This window comes from Choloepus didactylus, chromosome 5, assembly GCF_015220235.1.
Source record: "Choloepus didactylus isolate mChoDid1 chromosome 5, mChoDid1.pri, whole genome shotgun sequence".
NCBI classification, from domain to species: Eukaryota; Metazoa; Chordata; class Mammalia; order Pilosa; family Megalonychidae; genus Choloepus; species Choloepus didactylus.
In genome coordinates this window covers 21,566,225-21,580,874 of record NC_051311.1, presented here as the reverse complement: position 1 = coordinate 21,580,874, position 14,650 = coordinate 21,566,225, and the positions used below count along the sequence as shown (strand labels likewise).

Here is a 14,650-nt window from a genome sequence, read left to right as displayed (position 1 = left end):
GGATGGTAGGGGTTGGAGGGGAAGCAGGACTACCAGGTGGGAGTCACTCTTCAGTGGGCTACCTGACAGATGATGGAGGCTTGTACTAGGGTGATGGCAGTTAGGTTCATGAGAAGTGGTCAGATTGGGGATTTATTTTGAGGACAGTGATGACAGGATTTGCTAATGAATTGGATGTGAATGGGAGAGAAGAACAGTCAATAACTGGCCTGAGAAACTAGATCAATGGCTGTGCTCTTCCCTGAGAACGGGATGATGGAAGAAGGAGTATTTTTGCAAATATCAAGAATTCAGTTATGCACATGTGATATTTTAGCTCCTTATTACACATCTAAACAAAGATGTCGTGGAGACATTTGGATACAAGTAAGCAAGGCATGTTGAGTGTTGGATGAAAATAAGGCATAGGTATAAAAATGCACCAGAATTTAGGCTAAAAATTAAGGTTTGAAGTATAAACTCAGAATGATCATATTATACTGTGGTCAACAAGTGTTTATTAGTTTCCTGCCATATCCAAAACATTGCCTTAGGTCATTGACAGTAGGTTAGAAAACCTTGCAAATCAGCCTGGAGGCAAATGCATACGAAAATAATTCTGATGCAAGGTATACTATGATAAAATTTATTAACAATAAAGCAAATCCTACTAGTACAGGGAAGAGAGGGGGGGCGTTTTGATTGGAAAAGCCTGCCTGACGTAGGATTTGGGATAAGCCTCAAAAAACGTGTAGATCTTTTACAGGTATTTAAAGCAAAAGGCTTTTTCAAATGAGCAAATCATTTTAGCAGTAGTGCAGCTTTGGAACATGCTTCAGGAATGGCAAGTAGACTGGTAAGGCTAGAATATAGGATGCTGAGGATTTGCAGTGGTAGATTAGGCAGGAAAGGGAGATTGACGACAACTCTCTGCATGTGTTGATGTCAGACTGAAGATTTAATTCTGGATTTAATTATAAATGTAATGAGGAACCCAAAAAGTTTTATGATTGGGGGAGTCACATGATCAGATCATTGTTTTAAGAAGTTGAAGAGAATAGATGAGCCATTTTGTGGAGTACACTGGAAATGACAGCCGGGTTTTTCCACCTGGGTAATTATTTGCAAATAGTGGTTCAGAACTGAGAGATTCTATATCTTTACATAGTTCTTGGTGGTTCAGAGGGAGGAAAGACACAGGAAGGCACGGGAGTTTCTATTGTAATTCCAAAAGTTGCAGTAAAGCCTAGGAGGCTGAGGGAATTCCAGGGGATCAAGAAATAGCTGACCCTGCCATAAGAGATGGGAGAAAGGGGGAAGAAATCTAGTGAAACTAGACGATTCCAGTTGTCTGAGTTAGGGGATGATTTGGGAGGCCAGGTGAATATAAATTGAAGTTGTTGTCACTCATCTCTCCTCACACCGTTAGTTGAAAAAACTATGATATCACAACATAATTTAGGCCAGAGAGCTGCTCTAAAATAAACCCATTCCCTGGAGAGTCTTCAAGAAAGGGGAATATGATTTTCTCATTTTTTTTTCAAGTTTGTTGACAGAACTTTATTAGCCATGACACTCACTCACCCTTGGAACTTCCCTTCTTTCTTTCTTTTTCTTTTTTCTTTTTCTTTTAGCTTAAGCATTGGACACATGATTATTTTTAAATACAAATAGATTCAGTTTTGTACTAAAAGCTATGTTTCCAAATTGCCACAGTGTTTTTTTTATTTTTTCTTTTCAGTTTCTTTATCTGGAAAATAAGCAAAGTGGAGATCTCCTAACATGGCTCCTGTGGGGATTTAAGTGGTTAAGCAACTACATACCTCAAAAATAGAAAGTATTACAGAGAACCTCACAGCCTTATAGCCTTTTGGCTTTGGCCCAAATGGCCCCAATAGGGTAATTTCCTTTTTAACATCCTTTGATGAGCGTAATCATCTTAGGCAAGAGATGCAAAGAAAGGAGAAAAGCAAGAGCAGGCAACAGGCTACAATGATTTCTTTTCTAGTTCCATATTTGCAAAAACCCTATGAGGTAGATACTGCAGGGCATTTAGAGAAGAAAACAGATGCTCACAGAAGTCAAATATGTGACCAAGTTCCTAAAGCTAATTGGTGATGGGGGAGTAAGCCAGTAAGTCTGAAATCATTTCAAAGAAAAGTTTAAGAAAGTCATCTCTCTCTCTCTTGTTTTTTTCTCTTTCTGTATTGGACACTTTGTAGATGTCACACAGATCTAGAAGTTACACTGTTAAATAATTATTTAAAAACCAACCTGGCCTAACACCCTGATCCAGAGCTCCAAACCAGAAGCAGAAAGGAATGGGGGTGCTGGAGCTCCAACATCACCAAAACCCAGAAAATGAGGATTCTAAGCTCCTTCATGGGCCTTTTTTTTTTAATTTTTTTCATTAAAAATTTCTTTTTTTGCTAAATAAAGTAACTTATATTAAAAAAAAAAGTCATCTCTATATGGGTTTTCTAGGACCAAGTTAGTTCTATAGTCAACAAAGGAGTCATTTTGTTCATTTTATGGAATGCAGTATTTAAGTCTCTCCCATATTTGAGAAATGATATATATCTTAATATTCAGAGAGCTAATAGGATTTCATCCATTGGTAGTTATACAATGACTCATGAAAACTGGAGCCAAAGGTAAATCATTTCATCAGGTCAAAACTGCCTTCTTCTCCACCTGTCTGAAAATCTATGTTATTATGAAAAAACAATCTCCCAAGGAATTTATGAATCATGACCCAAGATGGTGTTGAAACTGACTCAAAGAGAAAGAGTGGAAGAATCTGGTCCTGCACACAGCTGATGGAATTTTAAGCCACTAAAAGAGTAAACATGTCATAGGTCAAGGCCTAGTTTACATGTAAGAAAACATTTCTATGGTACGTGAGGGAGCAAAATGAGAAAATAAACCAACCACATATCACTGTTAAAGATGTTCATTTCTAGAAAGAAAGTTTGGATTCTTTGTTTCTTTGCAATTAACAAAAGCAACACTATAGGGGAAATATTTGCACATTTACTGAAAGTAAATGTAACCAAGTACAGTAAAATGTACATCAGTGCTCTGTTTCTTTGAATATTAGTTCTTTATCTTAGCACAGGTTAAACATTCTTTAATGGCCATTGTAGTGGGAGGCAAATCTCATTGTAATTCTGTTCCTTTTGGTATTATTTTCCAAACTATGAGGTGTTTTTTTTTTTTTTTGTAACACAAATGTGTTCAAACTCTATGTATTTTTTCTATTAATCAAGGTCCTTAAAGAAAACAAAATTCATGCTAGATGATGCATTTGAGGAGATCTTAATGAAAGAACAATCCAAAGAGGCGTAGGCAGAGTTATCCCTCAATATGCCAAGAAAAATAATTAATCCCATTTACAATCTGGGTCCAATAGACCCTTTTTATTTGTTTATTTAAAAATTTTAAAGCTATTTTACAAATAATTTACAGAAGGAAGAGTAAAGGCATAATGAAAAGCAACTTGATTATAAAATCCCAGAAAAATTTAAACATGGAAAACCTCTTGGTAACATAGAAATTTTGGAGCACAAACATCATACCAAATAAAATAATACTGTCACACATCTTTTTAGCAAAATGGGATGGAAGAGAAATGCCATCTTTCCTTTTATGTCCTTAGAAATGTATTTGTGGTAGGCTGACTTCTAAATAGCCCCAAATAACTACTGCCTTCTGATATTCATGTCCAGTCTAATTCTTTCCTCTTTAGGGTAGATGAACTTAGTGACTTGCTCTTAAACAACAGAATGGGATTTTGTTTCCATTATTAGGTTACAAAAGATTGTGACTTCTGTCTTGCTAGCAAACTCTACTGCCTTCTTGGCTTGCATGCTTAGATGAAACAAGCTGCCATGCTGGAGAGGCTCAGCTGGCAAGGAACTGAGGGTTGTCTCCAGACCACAATCCACAAGGAACTGAATCTTTCCAACAACCTCATGAGCTTGGAAGCAATTCCTTCCCTTCCCCAGCTGAGCTTTATGATGACTAGAGCCCAGCCAACATCTTGATTGCAGCTTGTAAGAGACTCAGCAGCAGTAGGTCCAGCTAAGCTGTGTCTAGACTCCTGTTCCAAGGAAACCAAGTGGCAATAAATATAAGCCATTTAAGACATTAATTTTGGGGATAATTTGTTATCCAGCAACAGATAATTAATACAGTGTTGTTTACTTTTTTATTCTTTTTCTTCAGTAGTATTGAGGGTTACTTCACATGTAATAAAATTCACCAATTTTATATGTATAAGTTTTTCAAAGGTATATGTAATATAAACATATTAACAAACAACTTATAGCATTTCCATCACCCCTAACATATCCTCCTGCCCCTTCCCTCATCTCCTGGCAAACATCACTCATTTGTTCTTGAGTTTAAGAAAATTCATATCTGAATTTTCATTTCTAGAATATCATATCTGAAGACTTCTAATCTCAGAATTCACTCATACATCAATTTTGCTATCCTCATTAGGACTGCAGAGTTGATCTCTCTGATTCATTTTCTGATTTATCTAATAATCATGGAAAGTTTTCCCTGTCAGGCTTCTTCCTTGTCATGATGGACAGAAAATGAAATATTCTGAATTCTCAACTATGATCAATGAAAGCTAAAAGCAGTCCACAAAGATTCTATCTCCAGTCTCCTTTTAAACCTTCTTGAAATATTTTGCAATAGTCTAGGCAATGCAATAAGAAAACCGAAGGAGAATGGGATCTTTCACAATTGCATCACCCTTTAGGGGTTTCCTCATTATTCCACTTTCTCATTATTTTAGTCTTTTTTAGCATTGCTGGAATAACTGATGAGTAATGATGAGTGATGGTGAAATAATTCCTCAGATTTTGAAATACCAAGACATTTCAAGATATGGGAAAAATAATTTCACTAAGAACCTATAATGTATGCTGGATTCATAAAATAGTCCAAAGGACCCATATAGTAATTAAAGATTAAATGCATTTTATTCTATTTTTAAAAAACAAGTAAATTTTTTTCTTTGGTTTTTGGAAGGCTTTTAAGAAAGAATAAAAGTCATGAGATATCATTCCTTTCAAATACTTAAAATAGTAAAAAAAAAAAAAACAAAAACCTCAGTAACAAACTACTCTACAAGATTAGATTTCCTAATAAAGTAGCAGCACATAAGATCCTGCCCAGGCTCTGCTTTCTGGGGAACCCAGGTTAAGACACATCAGCTTGAAGGAAATGCAAGAGTCCATTTGTCAGATAAGGAAGGAAGGGACATTTAAGGTAAAGGAACAGCTTATACAAAGGACTGGAGAAGAAAGTCTGGAATGTTCAGGTTCAGTAAATAGTATGAAAGCTCTTCCATGTCAAGCTACAGAGTTTTGGTTTTATCTTAACGAAAAAGAAGATATTAAGCTCTTTTCATGCATTTCTCAGAGCTATCCTATTTCATGGGGTATTACTCCTAATAATAGACCTTGTGTTTGCTGATTATCTACAGTATAGTTCCCAGGCCCTGCAGTGTGCAGCAGAACGACTCTCCCAAGATGAAAATTCAGTAGATTGCAAGTAAGGGCTTAAATACTGCATTTTTAATCAGGGTCCCAGTTTACTCCTGTACAGCCATCCCACACTCAGGTTTCCACTGATGTTTGGAAACAACATGCAGTGGTGCCATAAGGGGCCACCCAGGTCCCCCTTCAAGAATGAAGGTCTAACTCTTCCAGCTGCGGTGAGTACTGCCAGCAGATAGCTCTCCACCGTCAGCGCTCTTCAGAAGTGCCTCACCCAAAGAGAGCTGCCTTGACCAAGGTTACACACTTTCATCAAGGCAGCCTGAATTTCAATGACCAATCACAGTCACCTGGGAGCACAAAGACCCCACCCTTTCCCCAAGCCCAAGGTAGGTCTGAGCGGGCATCCCAGCCTCAGAATATTCCATGGGTTTGCTGAAACTTTCATGAGCGTGCGCTGCAGCTCGACTTCTCCTTCTGCCCAAACCTCCTCCTTTCCTTACCGTCCACAAGTGCTGATCCAAAAAGCACCCTCTAATAAACTTTCTGCATGTTCATCTCTTTCTTGGAGTCTGCTTCCTGGGGAACCAACCTGTGAGATACAACAGCTTGAAGGGAATTCTTGGCTGGCCTGAAGCAGGATCGACAACATAGCTGGTTCTAAGAGTTTTCTGGATTTGCAAACTGCTTTAGCTCTGTTGACCAGTATTCATATAGATAAGCCTCTTCTTAGCCTCTTAAAGTCTGATCACAATCTCTCTCCATTCTCTCTGAATATTGATATCCTCTGTTTTCTCCATATTTATGGGTCCAATGATCACTGGCTTTTGCAGGGGAGAAGAATAAGCTGTCTCATTTTTAAGGTTTTAACTGGAAAGGGATAGTTCCTGGAGTAAGTGCTAGAAGCAAGATTATCCTTTTAAAGTTTAAACAAAAGCAGCTACCCTCCTTTCTTGCTCCCCTAAACCCTCAAAGCACTGTATGTTGTTTTTCTAGCCTTCATTAATGACGATAGAGCAAAGGAAGCTCTCACTTCGTCAGGAGCTGTAACAGAAGTGAAACGATTGGTTGCAGTTGTGTTGTTGTAGGTAGTCTTGCCCCTTTCTTGGTGTAATGGACTTGGAATTTCTTCCCTGATTTCACAAAGTATCTGGTTGGAAACTCATTTACTTTAGCTACAGGTTTCCTGTTGATAATATTACCGAGAACAGACCATTGAGTGTGTCTACCACTTTGAAGGAAACCTATAATAATGAATTAATTTTAAAAACAGTGGATCTTGGCGGCAGGTAGCTGACGACTGAAGGCATTGAAGATATCTGCTTGTGAAGCAAAGGTGTCTACCAAACTATGAATGATACAAGAACTTTATTCAAAATTAAAGAGTACCCTGATAATTAGGTACAGACAAACCGAGTACTAACTCGGGAAGACTGACAAGAAAAGTGGGTGAGCCGCAACATTGCATTTCATAAAGAACAAAGACATCAGCTATTAAAGAAGCATTTGGATACTTTTCTTAATGGCAAGAGTGGACTCAGGATATTTTTTCCTCTTTGTGGAAAAGCAGTTGAGATGAGATGGTTTGCAGACCTGGGACACAGTGTAGCTGGTGTGGAGATCAGTGAACTTGGGATTCGAGAATTTTTTACAGAGCAGAATCTTTCTTACTCAGAAGAACCAATTGCTGAAATTCTTGAAGCCAAAGTATTTAAGAGTTCTTCGGGGAACATTTCATTGTACTGTTGCAACATTTTTGATCTTTCCAGAGTAAATATTGGCAAATTTGACAGGATTTGGGATAGAGGAGATTTAGTTGCTGTTAATCCAGGTGATCGAGAATGCTATGTTGATATAATGTTGTCCCTAACAAGAAAAGGGTTCCACTACCTCGCATCTGTTGTTTCTTATGATCCAACTAGACATGCAGGCCCACCATTTTATATTCCAGACACTGAAATTAACAGGTTGTTTGGCACAAAATGCGATATTAATTGCCTTGAGAAAGTGGATGTTTTTGAAGAATGACATAAAAGTTGGGGAATTGATTACGTATTTGAAAAGTTTTATCTATTTACAGACAAAATCTAGCACATAAACATGTTTCTGGGCAACTGGAAAATTATGCGAGGCATGAAAATATAATGAAAGACTCAAAAAATCATTCACCAATCTCATCACGGATCTTTGTTCAAAAATGCATGTAACTTTTTAGAAAAAAGCACATTCTAAAATGTTAAAGTGACTACCTAATTAAAAAAATTAATTTTTATTAAAAAAAAATTAATTTTAATTAAAAAAATTAAAAAAAGCACATTCTAAAATGTTAAAGTGACTATCTAATTAGGGGTTAAAGCAGACTGTTTTACTTACAGATTGTAAAAATTTTTAGCATCAGCATGTATTACTTGTATGATTAATATTTAAAAGAGAAATGCAATGCATAACAAGGAAATATAAGAGAGTAGAAAAATTGACATTGAGTGTAATACTTTAATAAGGTGCAAGGTAAAAAGAAAGTAATCTAAGAAGTTATATAAAATAATAATTTTTACTATAAACACCCCTTATGCAACCCTTTCCACATTTTGTCTGCTTATATAATAATTTTATATGTAAGAGAAACAAATTTAAAACTTTAGTTAAATGAACTAATTTATGGAACCAACTGTTTTTCCTAAATTGTAAAACTTTTACAAATTTTAAAATTAAGTTTTTTCATGAGTTTGAAAGTTTTTCATTTCCTCTAGGTTGATCTTGTTTAAATGATAGACTTACACGACATACAGTGAATCCAGATTCATGATTTTTCACTATGAAAGTTTAGATTAGAATCTGTTTTTCATTAACACTCGTTTTATTTAATCAAACATTCCCCTCTACCTGCACTACCTAATATCTAAAAGGTGTAGATTGTTTAGCTCATGTTAACAAAATGATGTATATTATTAAAAGTAAGTTATTTGTGAAAAAACAATAGTGGATCTTGTCATGAAAGGCTTGGTTTTTTTCAGGGATGAAATATACAAAAAGAGATCACCTCTATGGTTTCGGATGAGTATATTTTGATAGACAACTGTCTGCCTCCTGGGAAAAAAGGCTAAAGGGATATTTCTGGACTCAGACCTCAGGAATTTTCTTACTTTCCCAAAAAAGGAAACAGGGAACTCATCTTCTTCAACAACAGGCAGATTATTTTTTCAGAAAAGGAATTTTTGCCACTTAAGGGAATCATTAGACCAGAAAATTCATATGATAATTGTCACCACGTGAAGCCCTGCCTAATGAAGTATGCTCCATAAATATTTTTTAAGCAACCATTATTGTCAGTGCAATAGGTGAGAGTGCCAACACCATAGTCAGAATGACTGAGTCTCAAGTTTTGCTCTATTACTTAACCAGCTCTGTGACCTCGAACAAGTTACTTAACCTCTCTGTTCTGCAGTTTCCTAATCTGTAAAATGGGAAAAGTATCTATCTATCTCATAGGATTATTTTTAAGAATCCTTTGTTAATATATATGAAACACTGAGAACAGGGCCTGGCACAATCGAGGAGCTCAGTAAAATGTAGCTATCATTATTATTGTTATCGTTATTATTGCTTTATTTACCAGGTGCTCAAGACGATGTTATGATGTTAAGTGTAGTCCCTTTTAAATTCTGTTTCAGGGATCCCTAGTTAGATGAGATGCAATGTGTTGAAGAGGCCTCAGAGAAAGAAATATTATAACCAAGGTTAATTTGGGAAGGCTTCCTAAAGGAAAATTTTAGCACATGATATTCAGAACACTGAGGAAAGAGCAGTCCAAGAAGTAAAAACCTGAATAAAGGTATGGAAGTTAGAAAAGGTAGACTGTATTTGGGTTCAACTTGGCAGAGGCAATACAGCTGGAAAAGTGTTGTGAGCCCAGGTTACCGAAGGCTTGGCATGTTTCTTCAAAAATTTTAGATTTTATTAGGAAAAGCTCATTTGCGAAAGAGTCTCCTTTAGTGGCAGACCTAACACAGGTTCTCAGTAAATATTTATATCAAATTAAATTAAACTTGTTGAGGAAGAGAATTGAATCAACTAAATCTATATTTATTTTATTCAATTAGATACAGCTCCTTAGGTCTGTATTAATAGCAATGTGAATTGAGATCTGAGGCAATTTTCTAGATAATTTAAAAAGAAATAACCTGATATTTAGGAGACAGTTAGGTTAAATGTTCAATACTGACTAGATTCAATTAAATAATTGTTCAAGTCCATTTTGCATTCTTAGACAAAGGCTAAACACCTCCTCTGCCATGTGGCATATTTTATCCTTTTGTTTCAAATGGAAATTAGTTTGTCTTTGAAAGATCAGCTTGCCCTAAAATTATAAATTAATGTATCTTCATATAGAAGTATTGATATTAATGTTATTTTTCACAAGATTTACAATTGTTTTATAATTAGTCTTTTCTTTAGTTAATTCCCCAATGGCTTCTTCCATCCCTGGTTTCATGCATAAGTTTTGCTTTAAAAATTTAGGGTGCTGCCATCATTGGAAGAATTTCCCCTTAGGGCTTTTTGTCAACCACACATAAAGCTGTAGATGAAAAAATGCATTTCAATATGCAATTTTCATGATGCATTAGATGCCTCTAACATCCCTTTACTGAATGCCATAACTCCACATATGCATCTTTGTCACTTGGTATATGTAAACATGGAATTATTTAGACATTATTGCACAGTTACAGCAAGATGCCAAGGAGGAAAAAAAATGGCATTCAATATCTACTTGCAGTTTAGACAAGAAATTTTGGTTTGATGTGAAAGCATTAATAATGTGGTCACAGAAGAGGATTTTCCACTAGTGCTCAGAGATTGCCAGTAACCGATAATTGTTCCCTTGTGGACATGTTTATATCACATGTCTTCCACACGCTGATGAAATCTCACACAGATGATGGCCGATAGGGTAGTTTATCTGTGGATGTAGAGATACCCTCAGTGATAATGAGCCTTGTATGTCTTTCAGATTAAAAAAGAAATCATTTCAGACCTTGGAGAATTGAATTTAACATTGACTAGCTCACAAGGCTATGGGAATGACCACCACATATATCTCAAAATTTTTCTTTCCTGGCTCAGTTTTAAAATTACGCATTTAAAAAAAATGTTTTGGGTTGTTTGAGCCTAACCTTTATGCCTATGTTCAAAATGAATTCTTGAAATTGAAAGTCTAATCCTTGATCTTTTGGAGAACATCAATTCCCCATTTTACCCCAAATACTTCAAAACCATAAAGTACACTATCGCCTTCTCTCTTTATTCTTGAGGTAGAGTTAGTCCAGGGAGGTACAGTGGAAGGGAAAGGAGGGAGTAGTTTTTATAGAGGATATGTTATGGGTTGTTGGCCTCTCCTCTCAAACAACTATGAGAGCTATTTGCAGTTTCGGAAGATAAGATATAGCAAGTTGCTACCTGCCCTTGGGAATGTAAAACCTTTGCTCGAGCAGGAGGACAAACCTAGGTGAAGACATTTATTACTGTTTTTATTTTTCCTACTGACTTTCATGCCTGTTGCTTAGTTAGCTGAAGATGGCAATCTGAACCAGCAGTTCCAGTGGTGCAACTGCTTAATTCGTAGATGTACCAGAGAGATTGTGAGTGTCATCTGGGGAAGGAAGGGTAGAGAGTGACCTCCTGAGTTGAATGCTCTTGATCAGAATTTTTTGGTCCTTACACATAAATTCTCTAAAACTGTTGTTAGGATTTTTCTCAAGTTGCTCTCAGTTTGAGGAAGGCAGCTCCTATGATTCCTTAGGTCTTCTTTCCCTTGGAAAATAATTTTTGAACCTTTTTTCTTTCTTCTTCTTCTTCTTCTTTTTTTTTTAAAGGAAAAGCAGATGAACTCATTCTCTCTCACTCATCCTCCCAATTCTCTTCCAGGTCCAGCATACAAGGCACAAGGCCTTGCACAGAGTTCTCAGAAAGAGGGAAAAGAAAGAAAGAAATAGCACCTACTTTATCTGCTTCATCTTTGTACTAACAGCAGCAATAAAATGAGTCCATGGAAAACCCTCATGGTGTGGGAGAGAGGTGGGGCTCTTTGGATTACCCCTCCGAGGGAATGCTGCTGCTCTCCCAGTCTGCTCTTCCCTTAGATTTGTTTGTATTTACAGGATCACTTCATGGAATTACAATTGTCTGTTGAAACTGTTTCCCCTACCAGATGGGGAGCACTTCAAGGCTAGGGATTTGTCTTTCATATCCTGGGTCCCTAGTCCACTGGTGATCATTTGGTTCTTAGAGGAAAAAGGCTCTTTGGAGGAAACAAAAAATCAGGTAAAATATAATTTTAATGTATTTTGGATGAAATTTAAACAGAGGTATTCCAGAAAAGAAAGGCCTTGTTAGATACAATAATGAAAGAACTGGGTTTGTGAGCAGGAAGAGGGTCAAAAAAGAATACAAGCCAGATGAGCTAGTAAGGTAATGCTTTATGGGGAAAAAATAAATCAATGATATGCAAGGATGTGTCAGAAGGGCTTTGTCCCTGCATAGTCCCAGAGGTGGAACATTCGCTACAGGACGCCTCCATCAGAAGAGAATGTGTTGTGTTTAATTCTGTCCACTGTGTTTGAAAAATGATGTATAGCAACCCAATTTTTTTCCAGAGAAAAGTGGCAAAAATAATTAAAGGCCGGACCAATAGGCCCTGTGAGAAGGGACCAAAGGAGTTTGGGCTGTGTAGCTAGAGAATAAAAACAGCCTCCCTTAAGGAGATGAAAGCTTGTTTTGATCATCTGTTTTCTCAGCCTATATAGAATTGAACAGGAGGAAAAAAAGAATAGCATGAAACAGGAGTGGTTTAGTGGAGCACAGGGAAGAATTTCTTAGAGATCTTCTGGAAGAAACTGATATTTGTCTGTATTGGAGACCTTAGCCAGTCAGTTCCTAAAGGGCAGGAGACTGGGCTAAATAATATTTCACAGTTTTTTCAAGCTCTTGAATTCTGATGGCTTGTCCTAGGTCAGAGTTCCATAAAGAACAGATGAGAATGTGATATTAGTTATATATGTAATATGGAGGACATATTAGGTGCCAGCATTAATTCATTTAATCTAACCTTCATAATACCCCAATGTAGGTGCCATTATTATCAGCCCATTTTACAGATGAAGTACCTGAGGCATAATGAGATTGACAGCTTGTCTTAGGTCACTGCATTAGTTAGTTCTCCAGAGAAACCAAACAGAAGAAAGAATATATAGATTTCTATTTCTATTTACATTTCTGTTTACTTTTATTTTGACATTTATATTTATATATGTAGACATTAAGAGATTTACTATAGCAATTGTCTCATGTGAGTGTGGGGATTGACAAGTCCAAATTTTTTAGGAAAATGTCACAAGTTGGAAACTCGATGAAGGTGATGCTGAATTCCCCAGGAGAGGCTGGTTGATTAAAGTAGAGGAAGGAATTCTGTTTGATTTCTGAGATCATCAGTTCTGGCTTTAAGACCTCTAATAGATTGGATGAAGAAGACTCCCCTCGTTGCTGACAGCAACTTTCAGCCATAGAGGCAGTTCAACTGTCTATAGATGTGAATCCATCTACTGAATACCTACACAGTAACAGTCGGGCCAGAGCTTGCTTGACTGACCAACTGGACATCATACGTAGCCAGGTTGACACATGAAATTAAACATCATAGTCACATGGCTACTGCACAATCATAGGTATTATACTGGGTTGTGAAACATGGGTGATGATAAAATTGGAGTAAATAAAGAAACAAAAGCCTATCATAAATTACTTGATATATCAGGGTTTGCATTAACTTACATACTTAAGTGTGACTGCTAAATGCGTACACTCAAAGTGATTCAATTCTTGCCTACAGAATACAGGAAATAGGTATTCATTTAATATTTCTCAATAACCAAAATATTTGATCAGAGTGCCTACGGATAGTGGATATCCAATATTCTCTTCTCCCTTGTCCAAGATCAATTGCTGACCTTATACAGCTCATTTTGTTCAACTTTTGGATAATTTGGTAGCATGTGTAGTCTGAATTCATATTTCATCTGGGAAAGTATCTGTGTTGGTCCTGGAATTAATAAGAATGGGAATAGAGTGAAACTTCTATAAGGTCACACCTAGGGTTTAGATACTCAAGCATGTCCGAAAGCCTCCCTGCTTTATCTAGCACCCACCCCCAAACTAGCCACAGCCTTTGATTTTTTAGAGTCTGCAGTTGGGATCAAAGTACTCTATAGATGTGTCTTACAAGGCCCTACCCACCCTGGCTTTGGTGCCTACCTCACCAACCACATTCATACAACCATTACTTGTGTTCACTTTGCTCCTACCTGCTGGTTTCTTTTTTAGGCTAGAACACAGTCTTTCCTACGTTAGAGCTTTTGTGCTCTGCCTAGAACTTTCTTGTCCTGGCTGTTCCTATGACTGGTTTCTTTTCATCCTCAAGTCTCACTCAGATGTCATCTCCTCACAGGTCCACCCTATGTAGTTACATTTCCTCTGTCACTTTTTTGATTTCCTTCTAACTTCTTACTGCAATTTGAAATTGCCATGTTCATTGATTGACTTGTTTGTCACCTTCTACTATAACGTAAACTCTGTGAAGATAGAAACAATCCTGTCTTTTTTACTGCTCTATTCCCAGGTCCTAGAATAATTTGTTCAATAAATATTTAATAAATTTACAAATAGATGAATGGATGAACTGGTGGAGGCCCTGTTTTTAAAAATAGAGCAAATGGGGTACTAGCAAGCCAAGTCTCCAGGAAAAAAAAAAGACAAAAAAGCCGTGATTGGTAGTGTTGGCTGATTTCTATCATGTAACTGCTCCTACATGGCCAATTGCAAGCTATCAATGGTTAAGCAAATGGCTCATAAAATTCTCAAATATTTAACATTTGGCTCTTAAAAGCTGTTACAAACCTGCTCAGGCCACCATTGAATGACCACGGACCATGATCTGAGTGGAAGCTAACAGTAGTCCCAGGAATAATATGAAATGTGACTAAATCCCATCTTTCAACAGCTTTCCAGAGATGTGTATATGCATCATTACAAAGAAAAGGCTTTATCCGAAAAGAGAAGCTTTCCACTTAGGGCCCAAAAATTTGATATTGAAAGGATGACCA

The 14,650-nt window shown here is 36.8% G+C and overlaps 1 pseudogene; it reads left to right on the top strand.

The window, feature by feature from the left end:
• Positions 1 to 6,845: 6,845 nt before the first annotated feature.
• Positions 6,846 to 7,586, top strand: LOC119535207 (annotated as a pseudogene).
• The last annotated feature ends 7,064 nt before the right edge of the window (positions 7,587 to 14,650 follow it).